This window comes from Anomaloglossus baeobatrachus, chromosome 1, assembly GCF_048569485.1.
Source record: "Anomaloglossus baeobatrachus isolate aAnoBae1 chromosome 1, aAnoBae1.hap1, whole genome shotgun sequence".
In the NCBI taxonomy this organism is placed as follows: Eukaryota; Metazoa; Chordata; class Amphibia; order Anura; family Aromobatidae; genus Anomaloglossus; species Anomaloglossus baeobatrachus.
The window spans coordinates 310,043,932-310,063,634 of record NC_134353.1 but is presented as its reverse complement, the minus strand read 5'-3'; the positions used below and the strand labels follow the sequence as shown (position 1 = coordinate 310,063,634).

At 46.8% G+C, this 19,703-nt stretch overlaps 1 protein-coding gene across 2 annotated transcripts in view; it reads right to left on the bottom strand.

Annotated features, from left to right (window-relative positions):
• The window catches only part of RASSF6 (Ras association domain family member 6), a 281,755-nt gene that overhangs the window by 146,290 nt on the left and 115,762 nt on the right, over positions 1-19,703 (bottom strand). The window contains exon 3 of one of the 2 annotated variants that reach the window (XM_075351194.1): positions 8,014-8,113. The gene's annotated coding sequence lies outside the window, so the exon portion shown is untranslated. Of the gene's footprint in view, positions 1-8,013; positions 8,177-19,703 lie in introns of those variants that run through there. The other variant, XM_075351201.1, reaches the window with a different exon arrangement.

Genomic DNA, 19,703 nt, shown 5'->3' with positions numbered 1-19,703 from the left:
ATGTATATTTATGATATTTTATAATGTAACCATTGTAATGACACGCATAAGAGGGACATGACATTGTGAGAAAGTGCTGTCTAGCACTAATTCGCTGCCACCATTTGATGCTAGCTATGAGTACCCCTTCATTTAGTGGGAAAAACTAACCCAGAAAAACAAGCGCAATAGAGTCGTAACCGGGGCAAGGATGAGAGTATTAGCTCCTCACCTGAGTTGGTTGTGTGTGACACAACCACTGATGCATGTGTAAGAGCCAGATATCAGATGGTAACCAGATATTATGGTTTTGTCCTAAGGAAGAGGCTGGATTGCTTTGAAACGCGTAGACTAATTGTTACAGTCATCTCTATGTTACTAGTGACTTGTGACAGGATCTGGGCCAGAGTCTCTATTTGCCAACTGAGATGTCTCACATTAAACTTATTCCCTTTCCTTTGGTGCTAAAAGGGTTAATGTCAGTTTTGTTTTTCAGCAGCTTCTGACTCCTGGCCTCAGGTGTTTCTGGTTGGTGACCACTCCCATCCCCTATATGTGGTCACTTCTCTCAGTAGAGGGCACCGGTTATTCTGAATCCCTCTGTACCATTTTGGCCTCAAGGTGGAAGGAGCTGCTGGAGCGCTTGTTGCAGTGAAGCAGTGTAGGCTGCAGTCCTGGTGTCTGACTGCAGCCGTGAACTTGGGCTTTATCCTTTTGTTGTTTCCCCTGTCTGTCATACCTTCCCTTCATGTTGTATTAGTGCAGCAAAGGGACTAGTTATCCTTATCTGCTAGCTCATTACCCAGGGTTATTACAGGGTCTCTCAGGGTTTCAGGTATCCTGCTTGGCGACAGGTACAGAACCTGTGTAGGAACTGTCTAGGAGTGCAGGATGCAGCTGCAAGTGAGTGCAGGAGGTGTCCCATCTTCCCCTCACTAGCACCAAGGCCCACCATTGTTAATGTGCCCCCAGTGTATTTCTTAATTGATGGGGTTTGTTGTGTGTCTTAACCCCATGCCGGACCTTCCCCAAGTCCGTGTGTGACACTAGTAAACCATAATTCTACCCAGGTTATTTGGAATCCTTTTTGTACATTTAAACCAAATTTTTTTCCTTCTCGTCCCCTACATTTACTGCACAGCATGGTGACGGAATAAAGCATCCTTCTAGATATGTCCTGGGAGAGTGAGAATTATTTTATCTCTCCAAATCCTTCTGGAATGTGTTTGCAGTAGATACTTGGAAATAGGAAGGCTCTGTTTCCATTGTCTTCCATTTATAGAGGAGACATGACAAATTAACTGGATCCTTTTTCAAACAGATATCTCTGGTGTCCATTAATTTTTAATGAGTTCAGTCAGGGCTCTATCAAAGTCGCACTACATTTGATGGCAAGAATAGCAAATGCAAACTGCACTATTGTTGTCCACTTTTGTTGTATTCAAGAATACTAGAAAGACCATAGAGTAAGCCATGATAAAAACCCTTTTAAATAAATGTGAACAGGTTTCATTTTTGGAATTGTATATACAGTCGAGATAAAAAGTCTACACACCCCTGGTGAAATACCGGGTTTTTGTCAATTGAAAAAAAAAATCCTACCAAGAAGAATAATTTCAGAACCTTTTCTACCTTTATTGTTTCCCATAATCTCTACAATCACGTTGAGAAAAAAATGTAATTCATTTTGAGGGGAGAAATAAGAATAACAAAAGCTACAAGTATAATAATTTGATAAGCAAAATGCTCCTAAACACCATACAATAGTTAATGTCTTCCGGATGTCTGACAATTTAGTACGGTATTTAAGCCCGGTGTATTGCGGACCCAGATACGGCGCCTCCCCCTGATGAAGATGATAATACACTAAAGATATCGAAACGTGCATTGGGCTGAGTTGAGGTTTCTACTCCCAGTGACCAACCTCTTGCTTTCTGACGCGGACCTGCTTGTTTATATTTCATTATCATTGAATTGGTACGCATGTATGTAATCAACATAGGGAATACTACTCTGGTACTTCTCTTGTACATACTCCAATATGGAGATACTTTGATGCAAAAATTGATCTATATTTGATATTGACAATTTTTACCTTAATGAATCTTGTGTAGTACCCACCCCTATGTGATGCGTATTTATGTTGAGGTACGGTCCTGGTTTTAATATGTATTTATTGGATTTTCACCTTATTAAATAAATTTGCACCCCCCTTTTTGCACTAAAAAACTCTTTCCTCATGTCTTTAATAAGTATAATAATGTGGTTGCATAAGTGTGAACACCTTCCTAAATTTGGGAATGTGAATGTGTTCAGAATTTACAAATCATATTTAAATTCATATTAAACAGTAGTCAGTACACAGGTGCCATCATTTATAGTGGTTCTGATTAGCCCCATATAAAGTTCATGTTTTAAGACTGTTTTTTGGTAGCTGGTACTGAGGCCTTAAGGGGGCTTTACACGCTGCGAACTTGCTAGCGAGATTGCAAGCGATTGTACCCGCCCCCGTCGGTTGTGAGACATGGGCATATCGCTGCCCGTCGCGCACAACCTCGCTTACCACCGTCACACGGACTTAACTGCCCTGCAATGTCGCTCTGGCCGGCGATCCACCTCCTTCCTAAGGGGGCGGGTCGTGAGGCATCACAGCAACGTCACACGGAAGGCGGCCAATAGAAGCGGAGGGGCGGAGACGTGCGGGACGTAAACATCCCGCCCACCTCCTCCTTCCACATAGCCGGTGGAGGCAGGTAAGGAGATGTTCGTCGCTCCTGCGGTGTCACACATAGCGATGTATGCTGCCGCAGGAACGAGGAGCAACATCGCTAACATCCTGAAAATTATTTTTTGTTTCAGGACGACCTCTTCACGGCAAACGATTTTGCCCTCTTTTACGATCGTCTAAGATTGCTCTTAAGTGTTACATGCTGTGATCTCGTTAATGACGCCGGATGTGCGTCACAAACAACGTGACCCCGACGATAATTCATTAACGATATCGTAGCGTGTAAAGACCGCTTTAGTCAAGGCAGAGGGAATTATGAACTGTTCCAAATATCTGTCAATTTTGCATCCTTCAGGCTTCTTTTAAGAAGATGAATATGAAGAGGAATTTCACTTTTAAGCCTGATAGCGACCCTATGCATACCTCTAAATCAACAAAAGAATGGCTTCACCAGAAGATCAAACGTATGCAGTATCCCAGCCAGAGCTCAGACCTAAATCCAATTCAAAATGTGTGGATTGACTTGAAGAGGGCTGAACACAGGAGATGCCCTCGTAATCTGACAGATTAGGAGCGCTACTGCAAACAAGAGTGGGCAAAAATTGCCAATTGTAAATGTGCCAGGCTGATAGAATCCTATACAAAAACACTGAATGCTGTCATAAAATCAAGGGTACTTCAACAAAGTATCAGTTTAACTCCTTCACCCAATGATTTTCGTTTTTTCTCCCCTTCTTCCAAGAGTCACTTTTTCATTTTTACGTCAATATAGCCATATGAGGGCTTGTTTTTTGTGGATCAAGTTGTACTTTTGAATGACACTATTCATTCTACCCCATATTGTACTGGAAAACGGGGGGCAGGGAATCCAAATGCTGTCAAATTGCAAAAAAAAAATGCAATTCCACCATTGTTTTTTTGAGTTACCATATTAACTGCATAGTAAAACTGACCAGGCTGCATAATTCCCCAGGCCAGTACAAATTCGTAGATACCAAACATGTATATTTTGGGGCTTTTGAAGTGGTGGAAAAAAAATTCTGAAATTTGTAAAAAAAAAATTGTGTTTTTTGTCACCATTTTCTGAGACCCGTAGCGTTCTCATTTTTGGGATTTCGCGCTGTGTGATGGCTTATTTTTGGTTCTTGAGCTGACAATTGTAATTATACCATTTTTGGGAAGATGAGATGCTTTTATTGCTTCTTATTGCATTCTATTGCAATGTTGCGGTAGCAAAAAAAATGTAATTCTGTTTGATGTTTGTGATGTTTTGATTTTTCTCGTTACACCATTTACTGAACATATTAATTTATTTTTTACTTTATATATTTGAACATTTGTGATTTTTTTATATTTTTAAAAACTGGGGTTTTTTTACACTAGCCCCCTTAAGGCACTTGAAACTGGCACTGTCCGATCAGTTTCTACTGATCAGAGCAGTGCTTTAGCATCCCACTGAACAGCAGAAATGCTGATCTCCTGTGAATGCCGGCACTTAGCCAGCATTCACAGAAACTACATCATGACAGTGACAGAGGTCATCAGCTGACCCTTGGATGTCATGACAAACCAAAGGCACCCGTGATAACGTCACTGGACAGCCGATGGGGGCGGGTAATGACACACTCACCGTCAACGAGTGTTAAGTCCCACTGTCAGAGATTTACTAGTCAACAGGCACAGAGGCACCTGTTAAATGCACATGTCGGCTGATCAGATCAACCAACATGTGCGTGTAATAATGTAGGCTGGCCGTGCGAGACAGCATCAAAGGGAGTGACACAACTTGTGTCATTGGTCGTTAGGGGGTTAAGGGTGTGCATATACAGTACAGACCAAAAGTTTGGACACACCTTCTTATTCAAAAAGTTTTCTTTATTTTCATGACTCTGAAAATTGTAGATTCAAATTGAAGGCATCAAATCTATGAATTAACATATGTGGAAAGAAATACTTAACAAAAAAGTGTGAAACAACTGAAAATATGTCTTATATTCTAGGTTCTTCAAAGTAGCCACCTTTTGCTTTGATTACTACTTTGCACACTCTTGGCATCTTGATGAGCTTCAAGGAAATGGTCTTCCAACAGTCTTGAAGGAGTTCCCAGAGATGCTTAGCACTTGTTAACCCTTTTGCCTTCACTCTCAGGTCCAGCTCACCCCAAACCATCTCGATTGGGTTCTGGTCACTGTGGAAGCCAGGACATCTAGCGTAGCACCCCATCACTCTCCTTCTTAGTCAGATAACCCTTACACAGCCTGGAGGTGTGTTTGGGGTCATTGTCCTGTTGAAAAATAAATGATGGTCCAACTAAATGCAAACCAGATGGAATAGCATGCCGCTGCAAGATGCTGTGGTAGCCATGCTGGTTCAGTATGCCTTCAGTTTTGAATAAATCCCCAACAGTGTCACCAGCAAAGCACCCCCACACCATCATACCTCCTCCTCCATGCTTCACATTGGGAACCAGGCATGTAGAGTCCATCCGTTCACCTTTTCTGCTTCGCACAAAGACACGGTGGTTGGATCCAAAGAGCTCAAATTTGGACTCATCAGACCAAAGCACAGATTCCATTCCTTGTGTTTTTTAGCCCAAACAAGTCTCTTCTGCTTGTTGCCTGTCCTTAACAGTGGTTTCCTAGCAGCTATTTTACCATGAAGGCCTGCTGCACAAAGTCTCCTCTTAACAGTTGTTCTAGAGATGTGTCTGCTGCTAGAACTCTGTGTGGCATTGACCTGGTCTCTAATCTGAGCTGCTGTTAACCTACAATTTCTGACGCTCGTGACTCAGATAAACTTATCCTCCGCAGCAGAGGTGACTCTTGATCTTCCTTTCCTGGGGCAGTCCTCATGTGAGACAGTTTTTTTGTAGCATATGATGGTTTTTGACACTGCACTTGGGGACACTTTCAAAGTTTTCCCAATTTTTTGGACTGACTGAGCTTCATTTCTTAAAGTAATGATGGCCACTCGTTTATCTTTACTTAGGTGCCTGTTTCTTTCCATTAATACAAATTCTAACAGTCTATTCTGTAGGACTATTAGCTGTGTATCCACCAGACTTCTGCACAACACAACTGATGGTCCCAACCCCATTTATAAGGCAAGAAATCCCACTTATTAAACCTAACAGGGCACACCTGTGAAGTGAAAACCATTTCCGGTGACTACCTCTTGAAGCTCATCAAGAGAATGCCAAGAGTGTGCAAAGCAATAATCAAAGCAAAAGGTGGCTATGTGGCGCCCTGGCCTAGCCAGGTCGTCACAGATAACACACAAACACCCCCACCCCCATCAGACAGTGATATCCGCCATACACAAAACCCTTGTTGCCTCCCTCCAGGGTCTGATGTCCACACCAGATGGGGCGGAGCCAAGCGGTTGGCCCCACCCACCAAGGAGTTCACAGGCCTGGAGGCGGGAAAAGTGTCAGTTGAAGTTGAAGTCAGGAGTTGAGTGTAGGAGATTGAAGAGTGAGGAGCTGAGACACTGGTGTGTCTGGGTTTGTGGCCCAGGCACGACAGCAAGGTTGGCAGACGGTGGTGGCCGTCTGCAGGAGTGGTGGAGCAACGCGAAACCGTAGGACCGGGGACGGGCGACGGCCCGCCGGTACCGACCGGGGAGCGAAGTGAAGCCAGCACACATAGGCAGGGCCATCGGACCCCGACCAGGCTTGGAGCCGCCGACAATAGTCAAATCCGAATGCGACCGGAACCCCAGGGGTTTCCTAACAACCAAAGACCCGATTGAAGGCAACTGCCCACACCGTGAGGGTATACAGCTACCGCCTAAGGCTAGAGACCCAAGGGCCAGCGCCTGCGGGCAAACGGGCTCCTCCGGTACACATACACCGGGGAGCGGACTACCGTTGGGGATCCACAGTAGTCAAAACGAGAACATCAAGGTGCAGGGAAAGACAGCCACCATCACCTGTCCGGGGAGAGACACAGCAGCCGGCTGCGGGACCCATCCATCCAGCCATTTGGTTTACCGAGGACTTTGTACCTTTCTTGCTGAGTGAGTACATCCGTGCCATCCGGCACCGTGCCGCGCTGTCCCTGCAACCCTGCACCTCATCAACCTTGCCTCCCCGTCACATCATCGGGCCCCGGGACCACCGACCCCTACCCACGGAGGGGGAAAAACAACATCCCAGATGCTCCCTACCATCACTCCCGGGATCCCCATCACCAGCAGCGGTGGTGCCCATCTTCACCACAACCCGTGGGTGGCGTCACGGACTAAATCCCCAAACCAAAATACCCCTTTCACTCACGGTCGAGGAGCGCCGCTCGAGTCCCCGGATCCGGCCCACCGCTCAAGCTACCGAGCAGCAGCAGCGCCGGACCCGAGCGTGGTGAGCGCAGCGCTCCGCTGCCCGCAACAGCTACTTTGAAGAACCTAGAATATAAGAAATATTTTCAGTTGTTTCACACTTTTTTAAGTATTTCCTTCCACATGTGTTAATTCATAGTTTTGATGCCTTCAATGTGAATCTACAATTTTCAGAGTCATGAAAATAAACAAAACTCTTTGAATGAGGTGTGTCCAAACTTTTGGTCTGTACGTAAATGAAACCACATTGTTTTAGGTCTTACTTTTTTATTTCTATTCAAAAAGATTTCAGTTTTGTTTTTTAATTGAATTGTACAGATTAACGGTGACATTAACAAAGAAATACTTTGGAAATGTTTCTTGTTTGAATGTTTTTTTACATGACAAACACCTGGCATTTAACAGGCATATGTAATCTTTTATATCCACTGTAGAACCATGATATACAACAGTATGTTACTGTAAATGTTTACATTACAACCAGCAATCCTGACAGCATAGCAACTAAATATCATATACAACTTTAGCTTCTGTTTGTAATCAATATATTCCATTGCAAGCAAATCAACCGTTGGCGAAACATTACTTCCCGTAAAAATGAGGAACACAAACAGTAAGTCAGCACACGTTATGCATGGCTTCACGGCAAAAGACACAGCGTAGACTTTCATCCCTATTCTGTAAAGACTTGCTTAGTTAAACATTCAAAAGGCCTGAAGCTGAGTTCTTAAATACATAAAAAAAATGCATTGATCCTCGGATCCTTTTTTTGTTTCTGGCATGTATGACCCCAAAGTCTTCTGCGGAGCATATATAATCAGCGAATTACCACATACAACCTTTAGGAAACTAAATTATCTATGTAGACTTGTTCTTGATATACTATATCATGCTTAAGACAATCCTGAGAACTCAAGCTTCCTGGTCAAGGTGATGAAGTGAACTGCGAAAGATCAGCAGATCCCACTTACCTTGATTGAAGAACATGGCCACGCGTTTGACTTTCTGAACTGCAGTTTCCCCAAGAAAACATGACAGTCTTTGAATGACCTGACGGCTCACCTGAGTAGTCTATAAAAGACAAAGAAAAGTTAATTATTACTGCTCCAGCTGTACAGGTACAGGAAATCTAAGCCACTCCTTTTAGCCTCAGTGCATTTCGGGAGTGTTTACCAGACCTGACAGCTGACAGGAACACTCCTGTATGCACATTCATCCATACCTGAGTAAGGGGTGTGATCCTGCTCTTGTAAGAAAAGATTTAATGCTGCAGGGCATGAAGACTTGTCTTGGAGACTGAATAAGATTTGTTTCTTTTTCTCTAGTTGAATTTAAAAGGTATAAGATATTAATGTCTCCTTGCAATGAAACGCATGTACTTCTTAATATCGCAAGTCTATAAGGACACCTAAAATTTGAGACGGTTACGTCAGACCGGGAATTACTTATAGTAATGTTAGAAAATGAAAGAGAAACAATGGCAGGGATTTTCAATACAATCATGTGACAGGCGCCAACAGTACTGATATGTTATTCCCCTTATAATTAACAAATAAACATGTAATAATAAATGCTGTCACAGAAAGAGCATTCACTACTAAATCATGGTATTATTTTCCATTATCTTAAAATATTCAAAAAAGCCAAACAATGGCTCCATAACTACTGTTTTGCTATATTTTGCAGCATGCTGTTGTGACGCCCTGGACCCCAGGGGTCACAGAAGAACAACACACACACACACACACCCCACCCCTAGTCAGGTGACAGCAGCCAACCCAAAAATCCTTGTTACCCCCCTTTAGACTTGATGTCCACACCAGGTGGGGCGGAGCCAGGTGGTTGGCCCCGCCCACTGAGGAGTTCACAGGCCTGGAAGGCGGAAAAGCAGTTAGTCAAAGTTTGGAGTTGAAGTTAAGTGGAGGTGCAAGTAGAGTGGAGTAGAGAGAATGGTTGTGGGAGTAAAACTGCCGGTGTCTGGAAACGGAGTCCAGGCACCAACAGCAAGGTCGGCAGACGGTGGTGGCCGTCTGCAGGAGAGACGAAGGTCAGCGGAACCGTAGGACCGGGGGACGGCAGTAACCAGCCGGTACCGAACCGGGGAGCAGACTTAGTCAAGCACAAGTGGCAGGGCCATCAGACCCCGACCAGGCTGGGAGCCGCCGTGAAAGGTCAAATCCGATAGTGACAGGGACCCCAGGGGTTCCCTCACAACCAAGGCCCGACTGAAGGCAACCGTCCAACCACTAGGGATAAAGAGCCACCGCCAAGGGCTAGCAATCCAAGGGCCAGCGTCTGCGGGCAAAACGAGCTCCCTAGGTCCATCTTTACCAGGGAGTGGACTACCAGTGGGAATCCATCGGAGTCAATCTTCTAAGGTGCAGGGAAAGATAGCCACCATCAACCCGAACCGGGGAGAGAGAGAACACCGCAGCCGCCTGAGGGCCCCCTCCGCCCAGCCATTTGGTTTACCGGAGACTCTGTGCATCTGTTTCTGAGTGAGTACAACAGCACCACACGGCACCGCGCGGCGCGGCTCCCCCCTGCAACCCTGCGCCCTCGGCTACCCTGCCCTGCCTTCCCTGCAACGATCCTCGGGCCCCGGGAGCACCAACCCCTACCCACGGAGGAGATAACACCCTAGCTGCTCCCTACCATCTCTCCCAGGATCCCCCGTCAACAGCAGCGGTGGTGCCCATCGTCACCACGACCCGTGGGTGGCGTCACGAACTATAACTCCAAAACCCAACCACCCAACAAACTTCCCCCTTTTCACTCGGGGGCGAGGAGCACTGCTCGAGTCCCCGGGTCCGAGCCACCGAGCAGCAGCAGCGAGTCCCCGGACCCGAGCGTGGCGAGTGCCGCCACTCCGCCCGCGACACTGTCACTTATAGTTCCATGGCTATGTGGATAACCCCAAATCACTCCCTCCCCTCACCCCAAGCCACAATATAAGACAATTCACACCATAACTTGGATGGGTATTGGTCACCGCTTTACTCAAAACTTCTTAAAACACACACTTGTTAACAAAAAAGCAGCTCTCCATGATAAGAAGGGTTAATAATGTTCAAGGACAGCGTCCGCTCTCTCACCGGTTCCAGTCCGCTCTCTCACCATTTTCTCCAACTTTGTTTATAACTTTGTCGTGACTTAACTTGCTTACATGTACTAACTGTAAACAAATAAGAGATAACCATGAATATTATATAGCATTCGTGTTTACAAGGGGAGGGACGTTGGAAAACCGTACCACCAGATTCCAATACCTTGGGGGAAAAAGGACATCACAAATGGTAAAGAGTATATATGTGACACCCTGGCCTATCAGGGCAGAGAACCACCGAGAGCGGTGAAGGACGGGCTACAAAGCTGTTTCTTTGATGAATACGGGCATAAGAAAATGATTGTACTCTATGGTTACCCTTCAGCAATATTATACCCCAAATGTTAAACAAAACTATAAAAATATAACAAGGGGAAATTAGTGGTCTAACTGATACCAATATATTCGTATAATGAGTGGTATGAGTGTGAATCACTATACTTTTTTGTAAGGCCCCTCATTAAGGCTAGAGGCACGAAACAGAATATAGTAAAGGGCCATCTAGGATCAGTCAACGTTTGAGTGGGGGCACCACGGCGTATTACATAAGGGTGACGACCCCCACTGATAGGAAGGGAGAGGACAGGGAAGGTGCCCAAGGACCCTCCCCTGACTATATATTATGCACTAATAGATTGTCTTTTAACCTGCACTTTGTTAAATTGTGTTTTGAATAAAATTTATACTTTTATACAAGATAAGGGATAGTTGTTTTGGTTGAAATAGTATATTCTACCCCTACCGGAAGGAAAAAAATCTTTCTGAGGGTTGTATGTTGTAGCGTGTGACAGCGACGTGCAATTGCGATTGAACGAAAAACCGTTCATCTCATGCACGTCGTTCATTCCTGACAAATTGAACGTCAGATTGTTCATCGTACCCGGGGTAGCGCACATCGCAGTGTGTGACACCCCGGGAACGATGAACAGATCTCACCTGCCTCCTGGGGCTCCCGGCCCACAATGCGGAAGGAAGGAGGTGGGCGGGATGTTTACGTCCCGCTCAGCTCCGCCCCTCCGCTTCTATTGGCCGGCTGCCGCGTGACGTCGATGTGACGCCAAACGTCCCTCCCACTCCAGGAAGTGGACGTTCACCGCCCACATCGAGGTCGTATGGAAGGTAAGTACGTGTGACAGGGGGTTAATCGTATGTGCGGCACGTTCAACAAATTGAACGTGCTGCACATACGATGGGGGCGTTGCAAATCGCATATGATATCGTATGCGAAATTGCAATGTGTAAAGCAGGCTTTACGCCTTGGAAATCTTGTCGTGTCCAGCTGCCAGCGTTGTCTCAGAACATGTCTTCAGTCCTGCTGGGTGTGTGCTGACAGATAAGCGCACGCGTCTGTCCAGTGACAATGTGGACAGACTAACTTTCATCAAAATGAACACGTCATGGATCCACAAGGACTTTACTACCCCTGTGTCATCCAAGGGAGAGTAAATGCTTGTGGATTTGGAATGTGCTTGATGCAAATCTACCTGTCAAGTTTGCAACTGGGGCATAAGTGCTGCCACTGAAGTGGTGTCTGTGGGGCTCAATTTTTGGAAAAAAGGGAGACTCCGCTTGGAGTAACCCTTGCTGTGTTTTTAAAAAGGAGCCAAGATGAACAAGTCATGGTTCAGCAAAGACTTTGCTACCTACCCCGGTGTCAACCTGGAGCCGGTTAAGGATGGCGTATTTTTGAATGTGCTTGATGCATATGTACCTGTGAAGTTTGCAACTGGGGCACAAGTGCTGCCACTGAAGTGGTGTCTGTGGGGCCCAGTTTTTGGAAAAAAGGGACACTCTGTTTGGAGTCACCCTTGCGGTATTTACATGATTTTAGAAGGGCGTGCCATGCCTATATCTGTGTCTCGTCCTCTTTTTCCTCGTAACGCTGTTTTGTTTTCGCATGAGTATATGTCCTTGTCACTTTCCCATGTGTTTGTGTTGTGTTGTGAGTTGTTTGTCACCTTTTGGACACCTTTGAGGGTGTTTTCTAGGTGTTTTTCTGTGTTTGTGATTGCCTCCCATTGTTTCCTATGGGTTCGAGTGGTTCGCCAAACCGGTTCGCCGAACCGAACTTGAACTAGACCTCCGTTCAGCGAACCAAGCTCGAGCCGAACCGCGACCGGTTCGCTCATCTCTAGCCTCAAGGCGTAGTCCCGGATACTGTCCTGTGGACGCTGCCGGCAATTATAAAACTGCATCATTAATTCAGCCTCCGTGCGGGTCTCAAAGGCTACTTGCAGCTTGTCAAAGATGGCGGCTACCGAGTCCTCATCAGTCCAAGTTTCTACTTCTTGCTTAGCGGCGCCTGTCAGCTGTCCGAGCACCACTGACGCGCGCTGCTTGCCAGTCATGGCATACATATCAAGAACGGTACATATCATTTTCTTAAATACCTGCAGGGCATCGGGTCAGCCATCATACTGGGGTAGCCAGGCAGCACCGGGCATGTAAGGTAAGGTGATCGGCATAACCTGGGTAACTGCCGTGACCACAGGAACCACCGCTCCTGCAACCGAAGCGGGGCTTGCCGCTTCTCCGTCATCTTGCACCGCTGCGGGAGCCACCGCTCCATCGTCGACATCGGGTGCTGACATGCTTCCGGTCTCTTTCCCACTTGGTTTTTCAACAGCAGTCTCACAGGACCCACTGTCCTTTTCGCTTTCTGTCTTGTGAGTCACCAGCTTCTGCCCGCATTCCCAGGGGGCGGGGCTTCAACTTCACGCCTTATTCGGGGAAGAAGAAGATGGTGCTCTTGTTTTAGCGCCATAGATGGCGGGCAAGATGGCGGCAGTTCCAAATTTTCTGAAAGTTCACGGATCTTAAAGTAAGGCGCACGTCATCTACAGATGGGGTAGGAATCCTGTTCGTGACGCCAGGTTTGGGTTGTTGCGGGTGGGGGCCGCTGCCGCTTCTTCTCGGGGGGCCTGCTCACGTCCGGGTTCACTGCTGCGGCTCAAGTGGTGACCGGACCCGGGGTCGCACGGCCGCCTGTCCTCACAACTGTCGTAGAAGGGGATATTTACAGGGGAGATGTTTTGTCTGTGACGCCACCCGTGGGTTGCAGTGAAGGATGGTGGCACCGCCGCTGCCTGATGATGGTGCACCCGGGGCTGATGGAGCAGGGCAGCAAGATGGGATCTCCTCCACGGGTAGGGGAGATGTAGTCCCGGGGCCCGGGGACTGAACACGGGAGTAATGGGTGCAGGAGGTGGCACGCCGGGTTGGACCAGGGGACGATGGTGTACTCTAGTTCAGTAATTTCACACAAGTCCAGTAGTAAACGAAGTTGCCAGTGGCCAGCTGCCATAGGAGGGGTGCACTCGGGTCCTGCACCCTGGCTGCTGAACAAGAATCCCTTCCTCCTGCACTTTGGATTTGTTTGTCTCTTTGGACGACTTTGTGTGGAACGGCGAAGTCCACTCCCAGTTCTGTATGTGTTGGGAGCTGTGGCCCACGAAAGCTGACCCTTGGGATCTCAGTGAGTTTTTGCACGGACACCCTATCTTCCGCGTTGGGCTTCCGTTTCGCTCTATCTGAGCAGTAAGTGGAACAAGGCCTGAAACCTTGTCCCCGGCTGGTTAATTGGAGAGGGGCTTGCAACCTTCCTCGCCCTACGGTCCAGGCACCCCGACTGTGCACGGCCTCCGGACCGGATTCCCGCTGTCGGCATCGGCAGGCTACAACCCTGTCCCGGTCCACTTCAGGTTTCCCGTGACCGGATCTCCGTCGCCTGTGGCCCTGTTCAGCGTCTGCCATCTAGCCGGGTAGTCCAAGGGCTTCTACTCCTGACTACACTGCACAGTCTGCCCTTGACTTCCACTCTCCTTCAACTCAACTCAATCTCCAACTGAAACTGACGTGTTCCCGCCTCCGACACCTCAGGACCCCTAGGTGGGTGTTTACATCCACCTGATCCCACCCACTGGTGTGTCTCTATTATCACGAGGGGGTGGCTAGGATTTAATGGCTGTGTGTTGCCTAGGTGTGGGTTCTGGTGGGAACAAGGAAGATGTACTAATATGTGATTACCTGGTTTTGCCAGGGCATCACATTAGCATGAGGCTGGGAGTTGGAGATCCTGTCTGCGAATTGGTTGGTGTCCCGCCTGCTGTGTGTTGCGGTCAGCTGGAAGCTAGAGAGCATAGTTTAGTTTCACTCAGGTCGTCCGGTGGTGTGATCTGACGGAGTGACTGTCATATCTTCAGTGTAGGTGGAGGCTGGGATGCTGCGCTGGGAGCCAGGCTGGAAGGGTTCAATTTCTCACCAGCATGCAGTTAGGTGTGGGTCTCGGTAACCTTTCACAAGTAAAACCTCCGGGTCGTGCTGATTAGCGCTGTCACAGGCCGAGTAACCACCTCATGCAGCCAGAGGATGATGTGTCAGGAAAGTCAAAATGTCAGTGGGATCGCTTTAGAACCAACCGCTCACTCACTCTTGGGAGTGTGAAACTTGGGAATAAAAAGCAAAATTGCGGTTTAACGATGTGCTGCTGATTAAGAGACACTGACCAAAAATAAGTGAAGAGATTTATTAGTAAAACATAAATTAAGGATAATACGCGTTTCTGGGACAGTCCGTCCCCTTCCTCAGATATCTATACACGAAATGAGTCTGACTACCATATGACTAATAAATCTCTTCACTTATTTTTTGTCAGTGTCTCTTGATCAGCAGCGCACCTTTAAACCACAATTTTGCTTTATATTCCCAAGTATATACCAAGATGGGGGTCATATATACCAGGAAGGGGCCCAGGATCGACATATATACCAGGAAGAGGCCCAGGATGGGGGACATACATACCACGATGGGGGCCGTATAAACCAGGAGGGATAACATATACCAAAAAGGGGTCCGGTAAAAGCACATCCAGCTGAAGCAAGGTAGGGACTGGGTTGGTGGACCGCCCCACCACCCCAGGCAATCATCCTGCTCCTGTCTTCAGCTCACAGAGTGCTAACCTTTCCCCACTGGCTGCAGCAACCTCTCCACTTATGCAGCTCTGCATTGCCTGCAGCAGTGTGAAGAGGTCACAGAGTAATAACCACATCATGCTGCTGCACGCTGGACCGCGGGATGATGCGCTGATACCCTGCTCTGCTCCATTGACCTTGCCTCAACCACATGGCCAATTTACATGCAATGCCCCTGAAGCACTTCGCCTGAAAATTAGCCAGTGTAGTGGCCAAAGCGACACGGCCAGCCCCCTCCGCTGGGGCTGTGACTGGGGCCCAGTGAAGAGGATTAATAAAGTTAAGTAATTACCCTGGGCCTGGCCCGGCCCCCCTCTTCACCGGGCCCCATACATCAGTCATGTTTGTCATGCCTTCATGACAGCCCTGACTAGAATGATGAAAAGAAGAAAGTACTGAGAAGTCTTGGAACAGGTCATGAGCCAAGGCAATGTGATAATCGGGCATGCATAACTTCCAACGGCACAGGGTGACTAGTGTTTATTGATTATGTGAATGAAGAAAGAAGCAGTCAGATGAATTTTGAAGTGTGCTGGGCTACACCTTCTGCTCAGATATAACCAAATACAGCAAGGTTGATTGGATGGCGTTTCACAGTACGGATGGACAATGACCCAAAACATACTGCATAAGCAACCCAGGAGTTTAAGTAAAATAATTGATATATTCTGCAATGGCTGAGTCAATCACCAGAGCTCAACCCCAGCAAGCAGCAATTCGCATGCTTTATACAAAACTTAAAGCAAAAAGACTCACAAACAAGCAACAACTGAAGTTGGCTGCAATAAAGGCCTGACAAAGCATCACAGAGGAAACCCTGCCTTCAAAGGATTCTACACAAAATATAAAAAATGAACATTTTATTTATAGTAAAGAAATTTTTTCCAATCACTTTTGAGCCCCTGAAATGAGTAGGCTTTGTAGAAAAATGGCTGCAATTCCTTAATGTTTCACAGGATATTTTTGTTCAATCCTTTTAATTAAAGCTGAAAGTCTACATTTCAATTGGCTCTTAGTTGCTTCATTTTAAATAAAAAATAGTGACATGCAGAGTTGAAATCACGAAGATTCAGTGGACCGAACTGAATCTTTATTATATGTTTCCATTTACGGCCACCCAGTGGTTGTGATGTGATAAGCACCATGTAAATGGTTTTCCTAGCATGATGTGATATTTGTAAGAAATTGGATAAAGAAGCTGTACGCAGGTGACATGGCTGCCCTACTGCAGAGGCTTTCTTCATCGTCTCAGCAGAATCCCCCACAAAACCCCCTTTTTCCCAACCGCTAATAAAAACACAACACCATTCTTTGGATAAATTGGCCAAATCGGCCCGGTTTATTAACAAACATTATAACAAATAAATAACCATAAATAACCATTTTACCAATGCAAGGGCGGTTCTTGGAGCCCCAAAACCTGGCGGACACCAAATATTGTTACCAAACCATCCGGCATATTTGCCCCCAGCCGCGACCACAAGCTCGGGGGCACCACCTTTGCCGGAAAACCGTGTCCCTAACCGACTCTCAGGGGACCCCACTCCTGGAGAGCCCCCCCAAGTCCGCCAGGCAATTACCATACCAGAATAAACAAAGGGGGGTGGTCCCCCATCTATCCGATGTACCACCCCCCACCCCGAATTTCCACCGACTCCAAGAACCCCCCTCGCCACCGCTCGCCGAAATGACTCGAACACCCAATAGAAAATTAAATGAACCTCGATTCCACTGTCTTCCCTGACAAAGATTAAATATATATATAGGGCGGGAGGGCGGGACCTTCTCTAACGGTACCTCGCGCCGAAGTAGTGGCCCCCCCTCTCTCCCTGGACATATATACAGCCCCCACCCTGTTCCCTCCCCTGGCCCTATAAATCCACCCCCCTAAACTCTTGACCCCGCAGAAAGCCCACTCTTTCTATAAAATTATCATTAACCCCTTGCTGCCCTGCAAAGGTGAGTCATGGGTCACTACGCCAATGGCTCTGCCCTGGCTCCGTTCAGCCTATACTAGCCATCAGTACCCCATTATCACGATGCAATGCTGATGGGGTGACAGAAAGAGCCCCTTCACTCTGTCTAACCATATAAATGGAACTGGTCCTGTTAAAAAATGCTACTAACCTGCAGATATGGGGTTAATCTGCAGAGTAACAGAAATCTAAAGCTGTCTAGCAACTGCACTGAGAACCCAGTGACCGATATGAAATAAATAGGGATGATCAAAGACCGCAAATATTCAGCAATGCCCATATTCCCCGAATAGGTCGCCACTATTCGACGATTTGTGAATATTTGATGCGCAATGTAAGTATATGGGAAGCCTGAATAGTTGCTATTCGGCAACTATTCGGGTATCCCATAGACTTACATTGCGCATCGAATATTCGCTGAGCGGCGAACTATTCGTCAGATATTCGCGAAGATGAATATTGCCGGATATTTGGGATATTCGATCATCCCTAGAAATAAACTTTATTAATCGAAGCAGCGGCTGGCTAGCATATTTTGGCATTGAGCACAAGCACAAAGCAGTGGCCCATGATTAGAGGCCTATACTTATTAGCGCTGATTCATTAAAGAGGTAGAGGTCTGAAACGAAATTTTATTTTACTCCTAAATCTCTATCTAATGTCATAGTTACATAGTTACTTAGGTTGAAAAAAGACCTAAGTCGTCTAGTTCAACCTTCCTCCACCAGTTCTACATTTGGTCACTAAAGGCTACTTTACACACTGCGATATCGGTCCCGATATCGCTAGTGTGGGTACCCGCCCCCATCTGTTGCGCGACACGGGCAAATCGCTGCCCGTGCCGCACAACAGCCGTCACACATACATACCTGTCCGGCGACGTCGCTGTGACGGGCGAACCGCCTCCTTTCTAACCGCCTCCTTTCAGCGACGTCACTGAACCGCCGCCCAATAGCAGCGGAGGGGCGGAGCTGAGCGGGACGTAACATCCCGCCCACCTCCTTCCTTCCTCATAGCGGCCGGGAGGCAGGTAAGGGGAGCTTCCTCGTTCCTGCGGCGTCACACACAGCGATGTGTGCTGCCGCAGGAACGAGGAACAACCTCGTTACTGCTGCAGTAACGAGATTTGAGAATGGACCCCCATGTCACCGATTAGCGATTTTGCACGTTTTTGCAACGATGCAAAATCGCTTATCGGTGTCACACGCAACGGCATCGCTAATGCGGCCGGATGTGCGTCACGAATTCCGTGACCCCAACGACTCCGCATTAGCGATGTCGCAGCATGTAAAGCCCGTTTAAGTCATTTATAACCAACAATGTTGTGTGTACTGAGGAAATCATCCAGCCCTTTTTTAAAAGCGGTTATAGTATTTGCCATTACTACCTCTTGTGGTAGGGCATTCCACAGTCTGACTGCTCTAACTGTAAAGAACCCTTTCCTATTTAGCTGTCGGAATCGCTTTTCTTCTACTCGCAGTGAATGCCCCCTGGTCCTTAGTATTGTCTTTGGAAGAAATAAGACATGTGCCCGTCCTTTATATTGACCACACAAGTATTTATACATATAAATGAGATCTCCTCTGAGACGTCTTTTTTCTAAGCTAAACATATGTAACTTTTTCAACCTGTCATCATATGGGAGGCCTTCCATTCCTTGTAATAATCTAGTTGCCTGCCTTTGAACTGACTCTAACTTCTGAATGTCCTTTTTAAAATGTGGAGCCCAAAACTGGATCCCATATTCCAGATGTGGCCTTACAGGTGATTTATAGAGGGGCAACAATACGTTGGGATCACGGGATCTAATCTCTCTTTTTATACACCCTAAAATCTTGTTTGCTTTTGCAGCTGCTGCTTGACATTGACTGCTGCTGCTCAGCTTATTTCTAATGGGAATACCCAAGTCCTTCTCCTGTTCTGTAGTCCCGAGTGTACTTCCATTTAATGTATATACAGTTATAGGATTACTCCGTCCTAGGTACATTACTTTACATTTATCAAGATTAAATCTCATTTGCCAAGTATCTGCCCATTCTGACATCTTATCCAGATCTTTTTGTAATATTGTACTATCAAGGTCAGTTTTTAATATCCTACATAGTTTGGTGTCATCAGCAAAGACTGACACTTTACTATCAATCCCATCCACAAGGTCATTAATAAAGAGATTAAAAAGAATCGGTCCTAGATCCCTGCGGCACCCCACTGCTGACTATAGCCCATTTAGAGAATGTACCATTTATGACTACTCTTTGTTTCCTATCCTTTAGCCAATTCCTTACCCATATAGTTTCCCCTAGTCCTTGCTTCTGGAGCTTTAGTATAAGGCTATTATGTGGTACAGTATCAAATGCCTTTGCAGAGTCCAAATAAATTACATCAGCTGCATTACCAATACCCAGGTTTGCACTTACCCCCTCATAGAACCCCAACAGATTGGTTAGACACGACTTATCTTTCATGAATCTGTGTCGCCCTGGACAAGCCAGGGGCCACAGAACACAACAACCACACACCCCACACTTCCGGTCAGGCACACCGAAGTCAGACACAAAACCCTTGTTGCCTTCCTCCAGGGGCTGATGTCCACACCAGGGAGTGGGCCA